Source organism: Arvicanthis niloticus, chromosome 19 (assembly GCF_011762505.2).
Source record: "Arvicanthis niloticus isolate mArvNil1 chromosome 19, mArvNil1.pat.X, whole genome shotgun sequence".
NCBI classification, from domain to species: Eukaryota; Metazoa; Chordata; class Mammalia; order Rodentia; family Muridae; genus Arvicanthis; species Arvicanthis niloticus.
Genome location: NC_047676.1, coordinates 27381602 through 27397259, shown reverse-complemented (window position 1 = coordinate 27397259; position 15658 = coordinate 27381602). Strand labels below are relative to the sequence as shown.

At 40.1% G+C, this 15658-nt stretch overlaps 1 protein-coding gene across 6 annotated transcripts in view; it reads left to right on the top strand.

Moving 5' to 3' along the window:
• Prlr (prolactin receptor) overlaps positions 1-15658 on the top strand; it is a 175652-nt gene that overhangs the window by 72599 nt on the left and 87395 nt on the right. The window contains exon 1 of one of the 6 annotated variants that reach the window (XM_076916432.1): positions 1682-1778. The exons of the other annotated variants lie outside the window; for them this stretch is intronic. The gene's annotated coding sequence lies outside the window, so the exon portion shown is untranslated. Of the gene's footprint in view, positions 1-1681; positions 1779-15658 lie in introns of those variants that run through there. 6 annotated transcript variants of the gene reach the window in all.

The following is a 15658-nucleotide window of genomic DNA, read 5'->3' as shown; positions in this document are numbered from 1 at the left end:
GTTAAGAAGGCATGTAACTTGAGGAGCTGTTAAGAATTCAGATAGCCTTCTTTGGTGTTTTAACGGAAATCTGTGACTCAATTTACATGTGTAAGTTCTAGAACACACATGCTTCATTTAGTGAAATACATTTCCAGATAGAAGTTACTATATCTCTTGCCCTTTGCCTTGCAAATTCCACTCCATCGATGCTAAGAACAAAACTAAGAAGACATGGTCACCTCTTTCCCACCAAGTTCAGTGTAAGTCAGCTGTGACAGTGAAAGAACAGTACATTCCATCTGTCTCACACCCGCTTGCTCCTCAGGGACTGGTAGCATCTGTGTCCTCTGATTTCTACTCTTTAGAAAAATCAATACCCACATCATATTGGTAACCTTTCAAAAGCTCAAGGAGAGTGACAAGAAGGTAAAATTGCTCCCAGGGAGCTTCAATTGTTGAAAGTCTGATCCAATAAGACCTCCTGGCAGAAAATACAGACATGCCAGGTTGTTCCAAATGTCTGTGACAGTATATCAGTACACTGTCCTACTGCTTGTGTAGTAGTGTCTCTTAAAACAGTTATTTGCTAACCAAGTGTTGCCATGGGAACAAGGTAGAAGAACATGCTCATGAGACACAAGTACATGGCATGTAGAGAGGTGGCTTCTAAATCCCATGAACAGTAGGCTGTTCACACAGGCAGACCACACCCCTCTAGGCCTCCTATTCTTCCTCGTGGGATATGAGGACCTTGGAGCCACTCATCCTGAAGACATCTCATTCACCATCCTCTTATATTTGAGAAGCATAACATTCTGAGGCTAAAGGGTGGAGCCAGCAATCTTCTTGAAAGGTTGGGCTTGCAATTATATACTTGACATTCTCAAACACTTTTTAATCAGAGAGGAATACAGTAAAATTCATTCATATGATGCTCTTATGTTTCTGCTTATTTAAGAGGAAAAAAATGACATACATGCATATATTCTTGAAGTATGCAGGAAAAGAATTTGAAAATATGTTCAAGAGTTCAGATAGATTCTTTGATTAGTGATAAGTCTGAGTTATATGGACTTGGGTTATTCAAACTTTGATTGGTCTTTGGAGTACATCTAGAAGTTAAGACACTGTATGCTCTGGGAGAAAGGTGAGCTGAGATGGAAGCTTATAAGGTAGTAATACTCAGATACAGAAACTTTTTCCTATCATAATAGTAATGGAGCCAGCACTTCTTCAACCCACGTCACTGACAAGCTTTTTGTTATTGAAAGGAGAAAAAGTCATCAGACCTTATGAAAAAAGTGTTAGAAATACATGCATACTAATTTTCTTATGTGCAAGATTCACTGAGCTGGGGTTATTTTTGTGACCATATCACCCATCCACAGAAAAATACAATTAGGTGCTAAATCCACAACGACTCAAGCTTTGGAACCTTGGAAAATTGGCTTTAGAAACAAATCACCTGGCAAGCTCCATGTTTCTCTTTCTCACAGGCTTTTTGGAATAGGATTAGGGTCAACAGTGATTTTTAAGTCTCACAAAGAAAAAAAATCTATTTCTTGCAAAACTATCTCTGGGCAAGTTTGGTTTTCCAGCATGGATCCAGGCTGCCAAGAATGCTGGCTCCTGCTAGGTGTTCATTAGCCAAGTCAGGGAATGGTCAAGGCATTCATCCAGGTGACCTGAGCCAACCCCACCTACTCAAAAAACCAAGACGAGTTTGCCTGGTAGAGCAAGGGGCCTCACTGGCTGCAGGCTGTTATGACATGTATCCTGACTGACACCACAACTAGGTATGTCATGAGAAAATCTTTGACAAGCTGGATTTCAGCTAGTCATTCCTTAGATTTCTTCCTTCACTTTGCTTTCTGTGCTTACAATCTCCATTGAAAATAAGGTTATGTAGGTGGAATTTTAAGTATGTTTTAAGAAGTTAGTACTGTGTCCTTTTATAAAAATGACCCCAAAGAGATCCTTTCGATAGCATTAACCTGTGGTGATGTGAAGGGGCATTCAGTCATGGAGACCATCTCTTTGCAAGCAAGCCATTGTGCAATCGGACAACTTTAAGGTTGGAATGAAGTTGTCACTTTCTCAATTAGAAGTAAGGGGAAAGTATAGCCTGTAGGAGTAATGCTACTTTTAAGGGTTACACTGGTAGCTGGGCATGCTACTGGCTGCTCTTTCAACATATCAAGATTCTTCTCTGATATGTGACACAAGCAAACAGCACAAACCATAGCCTCCAAAGAAAGATCTTAGATTCATTAGGTATGTGTGCATGCATATGTGTGTGTGTGTGTGTGTGTGTGTGTGAGAGAGAGAGAGAGAGAGAGAGAGAGAGAGAGAGAGAGACAGAAACAGAGGCAGAGACAGAGACAGAAAAACAGTGAAGCAGAACAAGAGACAGTGTGATAGACAGACAGGGAAACAGATAGACAGAGACAAATGAACTAGTAATATTTTGGGTTACTGATTCTATAGTCTCTCTCTATTACACACGTGTCGTTGTAGCCTGAAAACATCTAAAAATCACAAGAACAGGCATGGCTGTGTCTCGATAAAACTGTTAATAAATACATAAAGGCGAATTTAAGGCAGCTTCATGTGCTATGAAATATTTGAGGGTTTTTTTTTTTCAACAACATAAAACCCATTCTTGGCTCCTAGTGGCTTGGATTTTGCCTAGGACAATAGTTTGTCTGGCATAGAGTAACAGAACCAGCCCAGGAAAGAATGAGCTGTGGACTCTGTCCTCTGCTCAGGCTCTCTGACTTTGTAGCTGACTCTACAAGCTCTCTTTTCCTTTTCAAGGGTTCTGTCACCCTACGTTGTGAAATTAGTCACTGATGCATCTCATCCCAAACATTCCTTATTTCTTAAAGTCAATATAATTGCAAGGGTTGTTTAGAACATGATCATAAATGTCATAGTGAGGACTGGAGCAAATGTTCCTTTAAACATGACTCTGACTTCAAGTCGGTGGTTACTACGGTAAAAGGAAGCACTTCCGTTTGCCTGTAAACAACTGTCTTAAGGAATTTGCTACATTCCTTGAGTCAGCTGGATCTCTGGACCAGCCTGGTTGTTTAGCTTACTAACAGCCAAGCTTTCTTTCCGACTGGCCCTGTGTATGTGTGTCAGTAGGGCAGAAGGCCCTCTGGGTGAGAGCAAGCAGATGAAGGCCACTGTTTTGTTCTAACTTGGATACAGGCGAGGGGGGTAAGTCTCAGCCAAGGCAGAAATGCTTTTCCCTTGGCTGTGGTTTGAGTGTTCCCTTTGCAAACCTTGTTTGACATTTTATTGCCACTGTGATAGTGTTTGTAGATTTAGTGTCTAACTGGTTGTGAATTGGGTCATGGCGTCTCCTGCCTTATGATTGTCTGCACGGAGAATGGGTAAATTAGCATGGGAGAAGCTTTGCCACTAAGGGAAGACTCTCTCTGCATCTTTTCTCTGGCCCCTACCCTCTCTGTGTCACATAGGTTTAGCTGCCCTGCTACACCAGAAGACACAAAGTTTGAAAAACTTTAGAACCATTAGACAAGTAAAAATTTCCTTGTCTCCTCCAGGTTCCTATAATAGTTGATAAGATTGGCTAAAACATGTTTTGTTCTTGTTGGTGTTGTGTTTGGGGTATGTTTTGCTCCTTGACCCTCAGACAAAAACTGAGAGGTGGTTTCTCTGGAAGCCAGGAGAAAGGCACAGTGACTTTGTCTCAGAGCCATCACAGAAGACCTGTGAGAGGGTCACAGGAGTCATCATCCAGACTTCCTCCATAGATGAGATCTCCAAAATCAACTAATATTGTTTACATGATGCCATAAAACATAACAACTTTTTAAAATCCCCGACAGTGATGCAGTGTGGGGCCTATTAAATACAGTTATCGAAACTGTGAGTTGCAAGTGACAGAAACCAAACGCAAAACGAGAGAGTCATATAAGGAAACACCCACCTCAGCCTTAAATTCTGAAACCACCTTAAGCATGCCACCACTTACCCACCTCTTCTCTCTCTGCTTTCCTTGGTGTTGGCATCATGTGTCGTGTGGAAAGACACACAAGCCCTAGCCTACTGAGACTCATAGAATCCTTGTAGCTCGCAGTCTTAAAACGGAAGAGATTTTATTTCCACATCTATCCCAGTAGACAAGATTTTTTTGTCCTTGCTTCAGTCATTGCTCACTGTCAGACCCACCAGTGGATAGGGAAGGACCCTTTCAGAGGTGGATTTCTAGATTCCCAGTAGACAAAATGGAGCAAACAACAGAAGTTGTAGGTGCGAAGAAAGGAGGGATAGACTCATGGTTAAAAGCTGTGCACACACCAACCGACTCCTGTAGCTAATATGAATGTGGCTTTTGCAAACAGTAAGCATCTTAGAACCCACTCCATGAGTGATCATGTGATTCTGGATAGTTCTTTACTCCCTCATTCCTGGGCCTTCAGTCTTCCCGGTGAAGACCTGAATTACTACAAATGACAATGGATGGGTTGGTGCTACTGTGAGAATTTGGTATAAAATTCAGCTCTCCTTCTGGTCACTACACTCTTTGCCTTTTGTTTCTACCAGGAAAGACACAGCAAGAAGACATTTACTAATTGTGGGTTCCTGGGCTGTGGAGTTCACAGCATCAAAAACTGTAGGAAAAAAAAATGTGTCCCTTAGAAACTACCCAGCCTTAAGTATTCTGTAAAGAGAACACTAAGCAGGCTGCAGTTGCTGTGGTTTCTACAGTCTCACTACCACTGAGTGACAGGGATACGTGCATTCATCTTCCTCTGCTTTTAGAAGTGGTGGGAATGTAAAGTCCTTGATGCCAGGGCCAGAGTCACTGTTCCACAGGAGGCTGCCTTCATTCAGAACAAAGGACCATCACTTTTGGCAGAACCCACAGGTCTTCTGAATACTCAAACCATGAAGCTAACAGAGAGAGCCTTATATGGTGGTGAGGACAGTCAAGTACAGTGTTAGTTAGACACCTATAATCCCAGCACAGATGCCTGAGGCTTTTCCTGTAGAAGAGATGGGAAGCCAGGGGCGTGGGAAATTGAAGTTTTGCTCCTGATCCCTCTCCCTCTCTGCCTCCTTCCTCTTCTTTTGCTGTTTGTGCTGGACACAATGTTCCACAAAGCAGTTTAAGCTAATTCAAAACTCAAAATCCTCTTGCTTCAAACGTCAAAGCACCAGGGCTACTGTCATATATTGTTATTCACCTGCCTGTCAATTGAGCTGTTTGACTTTTAATTGGTACATATGTATTCATTGAGTTTTCATGCTATTTAGAAACATGTATATATCATAGAATGACTGGCTCTACAGTGTATTGCCTCAGTCTTGTGATGAGAATATTTTATATTAATTGCCACCACCATGGTTATAACATGTTTTATGTGCATATTCCTCTCTCACACTTAAAATCTTGTTCCTTGTCTTCAACATTTCCCCACCAACACGACAGCCTGAAGAGCACAGTCTAAGTCCTCTTGGGCCATATGGGCAGTAGTTTTAGATTCTACATAGGAATGAGGTCATGCATTTTTCTTCCAGTGTCTGGCTTATTTCATTTAACACAATGTTCTCTGGAGTCATTCTTGTTGTCCAAGGCTTTCTGTAACTGAATAGTATCTCACTTGGCCTGTATACTACATTTTTACTAGCCATGCAGCCATGATGAACCATGAGACTACATTTTACCTACAGCAAATATTGTTGCAACAATGCAACATGAGATATCTCTTTGCCATATTGATTTTATTTTTATTTATTTATTTATTTATTTATTTATTTATTTATATTAGTACATTTTTTAAATGTTAATCAAAGGCTTTATAAGTTTGGTAATGCTCAATAACAGGATGCCTATACAATCAGAACTGTAACCCAGTACCCAACCTAGATATATCAACTATTTTTGACTGGTGGAGATGCTTGAACATCCACCTCCATCTTCCCCCCACCTCTCTCTCGTCTCCTAGCTCCTCCTCTCCTTCTCCTCCTCCTCTTCCTCTCCTTTCTCCTTCCACCTTAGCTCCTCCTACATATCACCCTTCCTGTTAAAATAAAATTTTCTCTCAAAATACAATTATAGCATAACTATACCAATTTGTGTCAGTAAGGTACAAGATAGATCTAATACCAAGTCCATCATTTTGTTGACTAACCAGAACCTCTGTCATCTAGCCCCTAACTAAAAGACTTAGTTCTGAACCTGGCTTTTTTCTTGGCTTTAGAATGAATGTCAGCTGAAAACCATCCTCCCAAATCTTTTCTCTCAAAGTAAATAGCTGGAATTGGCTATGAGACTATAAGTCTTCAACCCCATCAGAAATCCAGAATGACTGAATTAACTGAAATTATAAGAAGCACAAAGCATAGCTTCTAAAACTTAGCCAATTTATAGAGTCTGCTGAACACCTGGACAGTCCCTATACTACAAAACATTGAAGCATCTGATCTTAAGCCTTCTGGTCCAGAATCATCTGATAAACTTAAGTGATTCAGAATTATTAAGGGCTGATTACTCTGTCTTGGCAGATATAATCAGTCGACTATTCTGCAAGTGTGTCCTTTTCTCGACTGTAATTTGTCTGTAGATGAAAAGAGGCAATTCTTGCCTAGTGGCTGACTCACCACAACTGGAGTAACTCCAAAGATGCTCAATTTCTTCTTAGAATCCAAGACAGGAAGCTGTCAGGGGCAGACAGGTCTCTAATCAAAATGAACATTACTACAGAAATGTTTGTAACGTCAATTCTGTGGACTTCTGACATTTTGAAAACCAACTATCCATGTAAGGCTATCTGGACTGTTGTCTGTTAATTCCTCTCAGCTATTTCTAAATAAAATACAGAAACCACCCTAACAATAAACTCAGAGGCATGAATTTGCTATACGACCTTAACTCACAGGCTAACCATCTCAAATCAGTTAAAAAAGTTAAAGAAGGACTGGGTCCAAGCCTTGTGTTCCTAAATGTGTTATATAGACACAATGCCTATGAGAGTAACAATATTAATCGTTATATCAATAAGAAGCTTGTACCAATGAAAACCTTAAATTTGAAATCAAAGTAAAATTTGTACCATTTAAGAAATTATAACTTCATCTTAATAACAATTATACAGATTTTTTACCAATAGGCTATGGCTATGCAATAAATCCTAGCTAATCTTTCTTGTTCCACCAAAACCACTACTTTTCCCTAGAAAGACAGCTCAGTATTAACCACCTCAGTCCCCAAGCCCAGGGAACAGGGGCACCAACTCTTCATTAACTTCTTCAAGCTGATTATGGGCATTGAGATATTCGAAGAGGGGCAGGAGGAGAGTAAATTGGTAAGCTTCTGATGTCTGTGTCTTCACTGCATCCAGCTGGAATTCCAGGACATCAAAGGTTCTAACAGGTCTGCTTAGCTTGCTTAATGAGTAGATACACCAAGGCTGTGTATTCTGCAATATACAATTCTCAAAACAAATTTTAGTATCAAGATAATTTTTTGTTTGAATTCTGGAATCTGGTCTTCTGGTGGCCTGTCTCTATCATGTCTAATCCATATAATTCTGGGAGTTTATATGAGGGTGTGCTCCCACCAGGCAGGAATGGGACACAACCAAACAGGTGAAGGAATTGAACAAAACCATCCAGGACATAAAAATCAAAGTAGAAACAATCAAGAAATCACAAAGGGAGACTACACTGGAGATAGAAAACCTAGGAAAGAAATCAGGAGTCATAGATGCAACCATCACCAACAGAATACAAGAGATAGAAGAGAGAATCTCAGGTGCAGAAGATACCATAGAAAATATTAACACAACTGTCAAAGAAAATGCAAAATGCCTCCCTGCTCTTGAATTCCCAAACACTAGGGAATCCAAACTTTCAGGCACCAAGGCCTTCCACTTCCTCTAATGCCTGACAAGGCCACCCTCCACTACCTATACAGGTGGAGCCATGAGTCCCTCCCTTTCTGTTCTTGGGTTGGAGGTTTTAGAATGGCTACTCCAGCTTTTTTCTTAGGACCATTTGCTTGAAAAATTGTTTTCCAGCCTTTTACTCTAAGGTAGTGTCTGTCTGTCTTTGTCACTGAGGTGGGTTTTCTGTATGCAGCAAAATGCTGGGTCCTGTTTATGTATCCAGTCAGTTAGCCTATGTCTTTTTATTGGGGAACTGAGTCTATTGAGGTTAAGAGATATTAAGGAATGGTGATTGTTGCTTCCTGTTATTTTTGTTATTAGAGATGGAATTATCTTTGTGTGGCTATCTTATTTTGGATTTGTTGGAAGAGGATTGATTACTTTATTGCTCTTTCTAGGGTATAATTTCCCTCCTTGTATTGAAGCTTTCCCGCTATTATTCTTTGTAATGCTGGGTTTGTGGAAAGATATTGTGTAAATTTGGTTTTGTCATGGAATATCTTGGTTTCTCCATTTATGGTAATTGAGGGTTTTGCTGGGTATAGTAGCCTGGGCTGGCATTCTCTTAGGGTCTGTATGACATCTGTCCAGGATCTTCTTGAGTTTATAGTATCTGGTGAGAAGTCTGGTGTAATTTTGAGAAGTCAGCCTTTATATGTTACTTGGCCTTTTTCCTCTTACTGCATTTAATATTCTTTCTTTGTTTTGTGCACTTGGTGTTTTGATTATTATGTGATGGAAGGTACTTCTTTTCTGGTCTAGTCTATTTGGCGTTCTGTGGGCTTCTTGCATGTTTATGGGCATCTCGTTCTTTAGGTTAGGGAAGCTTTCTTCTATAATTTTGTTGAAGATATTTATTGTCCCTTTAAGTTAGGAATCTTCACTCTCATCTATACCTATTATCCTTAGGTGTGGTCTTCTCATTGTGTCCTGGATTTCTTGGATGTTTTGTGTTAAGAACTTTTTGTATTTTGCATTTTCTTTGACAGTTGTGTTAATATTTTCTGTGGTATCTTCTGCACCTGAGAGTCTCTCTTCTATCTCTTGTATTCTGTTGGTGATGGTTGCATCTATGACTCCTGATTTCTTTCCTAGGTTTTCTATCTCCAGTGTAGTCTCCCTTTGTGATTTCTTGATTGTTTCTACTTTGATTTTTATGTCCTGGATGGTTTTGTTCAATTCCTTCACCTGTTTGGTTGTGTTCTCTTGTAATTCTTTAAGGGATTTTTGTGTTTCCTCTTTAAGGGCTTCTACCTGTTTCCCTGTGTTCTTCTCAATTTCTTTGAGAGTATTATTTATGTCCTTCTTAAAGTCCTCTATCGTCATCATTAGAAGTGATCTTAAATCTGAATCTTGCTTTCCTGGTGATATGGGGAATTCACAACTTTTTAGTGTGGGAGAATTAGGTTCTAATGATGCCAAGTACCCTGGGTTGCTGATGCTTATGTTCTTGTGCTTGCCTTTCGCCATCTGGATCTCTTTAATGCTATCTGCCCTGTCTCTGGCTGGGGCCTGTCTTTCCTACTATCTTGGTTGTTTCAAAACTGTGTGGGGTGAGTGTTACTACTGGGGTTAGAGCTGGGTCCCAAGATCTGCTCAGTGCTCAGGTGCAGAGTGGAAGAAACCAGTGCTCCAGGCCAGGAGTGAATTCCTGGGTCCCAGTTACTCCCTGTTTGGGGCAGGTGTTGCTGTCTCCTTACCTAAGATACTGCCCAGGTTAGAGCTCCTGGAAGAACTGCTTCCTCTGGGTTTTGTGAGATTGGGTGCAGAGCTGCTCCCCGGATCTGCTCAGTGCTCAGGCCCAGACCGGATGGAGACTTTGTGTACTTTTAGTGTACATGTTGTAATGAGATAGCTGGGCTAAGCGATATGTCTACTTTCAGGTATTTGAGCAAACTTCATAATGTTTTTTGTAGTGGTTGTAGTAATTCACATTTCTACCAGTGATGTGCAAGAGTCCCTTTTCTCCTGTATCCTTGGCAACTCTTGAAAATGTTATCTTTTCAGAGTAGCTATTCTAGTAATGACATAGTATTTCCTTGGCATTTTGACTTTCATTTTCCCAATAAAAGTGATGTAAAACATTTTTAAATACACATACTAGGCACAAGCATTTTTTTTTCTTTTGGGAAATATGCATTCTATCATTTAGCCATTTTGAGACATTTCTTTGTTATCAGGCAGTTTCATTCCTTATGTGTTTTAAGTATTAAAAACCCCTCCTCTGATGTATAATTTGTAAATATTTTCCCATGCTTTAGATTTGCTCCTCATTACTGTTTATGCTTTTTTTATTTTATATTTTATTTACATTTCAGATGCCATCCCCTTTCCCCATTTCCCCACCCTAGAAAACCCCTATCCCATGCCCCCTTTTCCTTTTTGCTTTTATACAATTTTTTAAGTGTTAGTCAAAGGCTTTATACATTTGGTATTGCTCAATCAGAAGTGTAACCCAATACCCAACCTAGATATACAAACTGTCTTTGACTGGTGGAGACACATGGACATCTGCCTCCATGCCCCCCCTTCTCTCTCTCATCACCTTGCTTCTCCTCTTCTTCATCTTCTCCTCTCCTTACTCCATCTCTTCCTCTCGGTACTCCTTCCCCCTTAGCACCTCCTATATATCACCCTTCCTGTTAAAATAACACTCTTCTCTCAAAATACAATTAAAGCATAATTATTCCTATTTGTATCAGTGAGGTACAAGGTAATCCTAATACCCAGTCCATCATTTTGTTGACTAACCAGAACCTCTGTCGTCTATCCTAACTAAAACAGTTAGTTTTGAACCTGACTGTTTATGCTTTTTTATTTTACTGTAATCTTATTCGTCTCGCCTTTCATTGTTCACTGACACATTTTAAAGAGATGTGCTATAATCTAGTGCTGTTTTAAAAGTATTGCCCTGCCTGTTCTGATGGAGATATACAGTCTACAGAGGCACAGAGAGAGCACTGAGAGAGCACTGAGGAGGTTGGTGTGATCTCCGGGGTAAAGATCCAGTTAGGGCAAGTGCGTGCTATAGATAAAGGTAATCGGAAGCTGCATTTACCCATCACAGCTAAAGACAGAGGAAGCAGGTTTCGCCAGTTTTAGCTGCCAAATTGGATGGAAAGAGAGGAGAAAGGTCAAGGATACCATCAAGGATTTTGTTCTGAGAAACTACAGTAAAAGTAAACAGTTGTATTTTACTTTGTTCTTCGCTCACATAAAAAGGAAGTATATTTCTGTGACAGTTAAAATAAGTTCATGGGTACTTTGAAGTATGGTTTAAAACTGTGTTAAATAAAAGCCATGAACTTTTATTGTTATGCCTATGCAAGCAATGAGAAAAAAGTATGCATATGTATTTTTCAGAATACTAACATATATTTATATATACATATATATAATATATACATATGGATGCATACATATGAGATATATATATATATATATATATATATATATACTGTTTGAAAAACAGTGAATTCTTTTCTGTTTCATTTTATAAATGATTATGTGTCAAGAAAACAGAGTAAGGCTTTTTGGAGATGCGTGTAATAAGGATTCCTTATTAATTTCATAATTTAACACATTGAGCTAATTGCTTTTAATCTTTGCTCACAAGGGCCATAGCTGTTAGTCACTGTACCTTTATTCAAAAGGCTAGAAGCTAAAGCTTGACGGTACAGTAAGATGAACGTTGGTCCTACAGTCAGGGGATGGATGTAACCCCTCTCAGCATTAGACTCTCCAGCAATTCCTTCCATTGCTTTTGACTTCAGTCTCACACCTTAAAATGAAGGCAACAGAAGCTGGTGGCACAGGTTCTGAAACAGTGTCTGCATCTGCACTCCAGGTGTCCCTGATTACCAATGACCTCCACTGGGAGCAGTTTAGTTAAACAAATATTTGGTCCCAGCTGTATTCTAATTTGTGTACTTGTTCATGTTCTTCTTTGCTATAAACAGTAGGTGACTTAGGTGACTTTATTAGCTATGGCCCTTGTGAGCAAAGGTTGAAACCAATGAGCTTAATGTGTTAAACTGTAAAATTAATAAGGACCTTTTGTTACATGCATCTCCAAAAAGCTTTATTCTGTTTCCTAGGCATACAATGACCTGAGCATCAAAAATGAGCCAAATAAGGCAAGACACTGTAAATCTATCATTGCTCCTAAGAAAATGTAATTAAAAACATCATCCAATAAGGTCTTTTCCACATTTGAAGGATATAACCTCAGATTATTTATTTATTATGGTATTTTTTGAGACAAGATCTTATATAGCCCAGGTTGGCCTGGAACTCATTATGTAGCCAAGAATGATCACAATTAACCTGCCACCAACTCACAGTTGCTACGACTATAGGCATGTGCATCCATGAGCCATATGAGATCCTTTATAATGATGACAATGAATAAATATATAAACAATGAAGAATAAGATGGTAGTGTGAGGCAGATAACTCTAAACTCTAGACACTGGTATGTTTGTGTGCCTTAAATTATTTAGGCTTGAGGTACAAGATGTCAGAATCCTTCTTTCTTCAGATGAAAACACTGGATGTCATCACTTCTAGAAAGTCATTTTGCTTAAGCATTCGATAATACCATTAGTGTCTACCTGGAAACTGTTGGCTCTATTAGTAGGAAAAGTATATTTACATGTTTCACTTTAAACATTGCTGTCCAATTTTGGTAAGCTGTAGCTATTTGAAGCTGTCCAAGCACCCTATTAGAAGTGAGAAATTATTTTTAAGAATCAATTAAAGAAGTCATCCATTGTATGTGACTAACTTTAAACAAAAATAAAATAAAACACACACACACATACGCATATAAACAGACATTGTTACAATGTCAGTAAAGGGGGAACAGCCACAGAACAAAGGGCTTAAGACCTGAGCATCATCTTTGGGTCTTGAGTGAGTTGAGATAGCTGACTTCCTGTATCCGGAAGAAGAATGAGTGCATGGTGGTGAGCGTGCTGTGTACAATGCTCAGGATGGGCTGACAGGGACACAGGCAGGCAACGGAAGTGGGGAAGACAATCACAAAGAAAGCAATGCAATCTGAACAAATCAGACTCTCTAGAAGATAACGCAGTTTCTCTGTGCGAATAATCAGCCTGTTAATCTCTTCCTCTAGCTGCTCTCTTGTAATAGGAATCACTTCAGTGTCTCTGATAAAAGCCAGAAAGGGAACTACCACATACTGGCCAGTCTTGCACACAGCTCTTATGTGAATCCAGGCTTCACAGACGAGAAATCTCAGGTTCACTGGTGCATTTGGGACTAATTATTAGAATTTTTTTCAAGTGAATTTGCCTCACAGGAGAGGAAAAAACAAAGGGACTTCTAAAGACTTTAACTACACCCAAGTTAATAACTCCCCCTGGAAAATTACCCAGAAGGGAGTGCAATAATGGATTTTATAATCTACCAGTTATTTAATAAACTACTAGATTCTGTAATCCAGGAGTTATTTGATCTGTGTAGCTTTGAGTTGAAGGAGTCTCTGCTGACTGTCTTTTCTATACCTGAGAGCCCCCCTTCATTGAGCATTCACTGAAAGTCAGACTTTACATACACAAACTTCTCCTCTCCGCTGCAGTGCTATGTCACTATCTCCACATTCAAATGAAAGAAACTAAACTCCAATGTTTTTTTCCTAAAAGCCAAACTGCAAGTTTATAGAAGAGATGTAACTTCAGTCTGGGTTCTCCCAGTAACAGCTCCCATGCCTTCTTCAATACCCTGGCTTGCCTCTGTTAGCAAAGGTACATATCACATGAGCATGTGGACCCTAAGTGGCTTCTCTACAGTGTACGTGGCTCAGGGTATGAGTGAGAAAGTAATGATATAGGCTAATGTTTACCACCTTGCAAACGAAGCATCTACATGGTACACTATCTCCCACACATTACAAATACTTAAAACCAGCCCTCGGGCTTAATTAACAAGAAGTAATCTGTACAATGTTTCAAATGATATTTGGACTCATGTATATATACAGTGAACTCATATATCCATTTAACCCTAGAGCTGTTTAACCTCAAAACTAAACTAATTAATTCCTTGTACTGTCTATCGTGAGCAACATTGGCAATTTTCTTCTGTGCTTGCCTCTTCCCAGCATCTCTGTTTTTAAATTTGTAATGATACAAAGTCTTAGGTGATTGTGCTTGGTTTGTGTTGACTTTCATGCTAATTATCTGAGTGTTGGAAATACGCCCTACGTCTCCTAACTCATATGGTCTAATGGACATGTCAGTCTAACACAGTCCTGGCATAAATGCCAGCTGTTTTTGAAACATCGATCTGTCATCTCACAAGATGAGCCACCATGTTCCCTTCGTGCCCTTGGTCATGTGCCTCCCAATTTTCCTTCCTGTACTTGGTCACGTATAACTAGGTCTTAAAGTATCATAAGTTTCCTTGAGGCACAAACCCATGCGATTATTTTCATAATACATCTTGCCTGGGTGAGATAATTAAACATGAAAAGTTGTTGCACCCCAGTGAATTCAGTTTATAAAAGCTTGTCTAATGAAGGTGACAGTGCGGCTGCAACTGATAGTTACAGAGAAGAGGACATTCCGCTTAAGCAAACTAATGCCTCCAGGGTGCTGTAGAAGGCATTCACACCAGAAAACTGGAGATAGCATTGTTCCATCTTACCATGTTGTTTATGCTTTGTGCATCCCTTGCAAAACATCTTCCTAGTAGGATGAACTCAGTCACGGTATGATACCAAACTGCGTGCACCAATGGGTCCCTGTCACTGACTGCTTTATAACAAACCATCCTAGACTTCATGGTGCAAAGCAATGAGTATTTGTTATACTCATGAATTATGTAGGTCAGAAAATCAGACACTGCCCGGCGGTGACTCCTCTGTTGTGTAATGTCTGGGGTCTCAGCTGTGAACAGTCAAAGACTTGGGGGCTGGAATCATTCTTGGTGTTTGTCGAGGATGATGTCAAGAAGCTGGGCTTCTTGACAAGAGTGGTTCCACATAGACTTTCTGCAGGGCTGGCCTCTACGATCTCTGAATTCGGGGAGGAGAATGCAGATGGCATGAGGTCTTGGAGCAGACGCTCCAGAAGTACCGCGCATGTGCATGCTTGGGGTTTCTCTATTTTTGGCATCCTTGCAGCAACATTTCACGTGGATCAGGGAGGGCCTGAGAGGGCCTGACTTACCTCTTAATGGGAGAAAAGCAAGAACATGTTGTTAGAAATTTATTCAAATTGGCTCGCAGTGATTGATGGTTAGCAACAGCTGCTGTGGAACTAGACAGTTCTCAACGCAGCCATTGGGTGCTTAGTGTTTCAAGTTCCTTCTTCCGCCCAGCCCAGAACTCCACTACCTCTGTTGTAGGAGCAAGGGCAGTGAGTAGAGTCACGGGCTAATTTAAATATCTCCTCTCTGGAAGGACTTACATCACTTCTGCCTGCATTTTAAGGCTCATGGACCCATGCCTAGATTCAGCACACAAGTGTGGTCTCAATTGTGTACCCGGAAGCAAAAGAGAGCTACAAATATTGGTCAAGGGTGTTGTTTGTCACCACTTGAAGACATTGCTTCCGTGATGAAATGTGGATGTTTCTTTCAAAGCTAGTTTTTGTAATTATTTGAATCAGTTCATATGTGCCTTCTTCCATCCCGCAAATATACTAGGTGGGTACTGCATGTAACACAATAAGCTGGTTCCGGGGTATGTCTTTCCCCTGAAAGACAGGAATTGCAAATCACTTGGA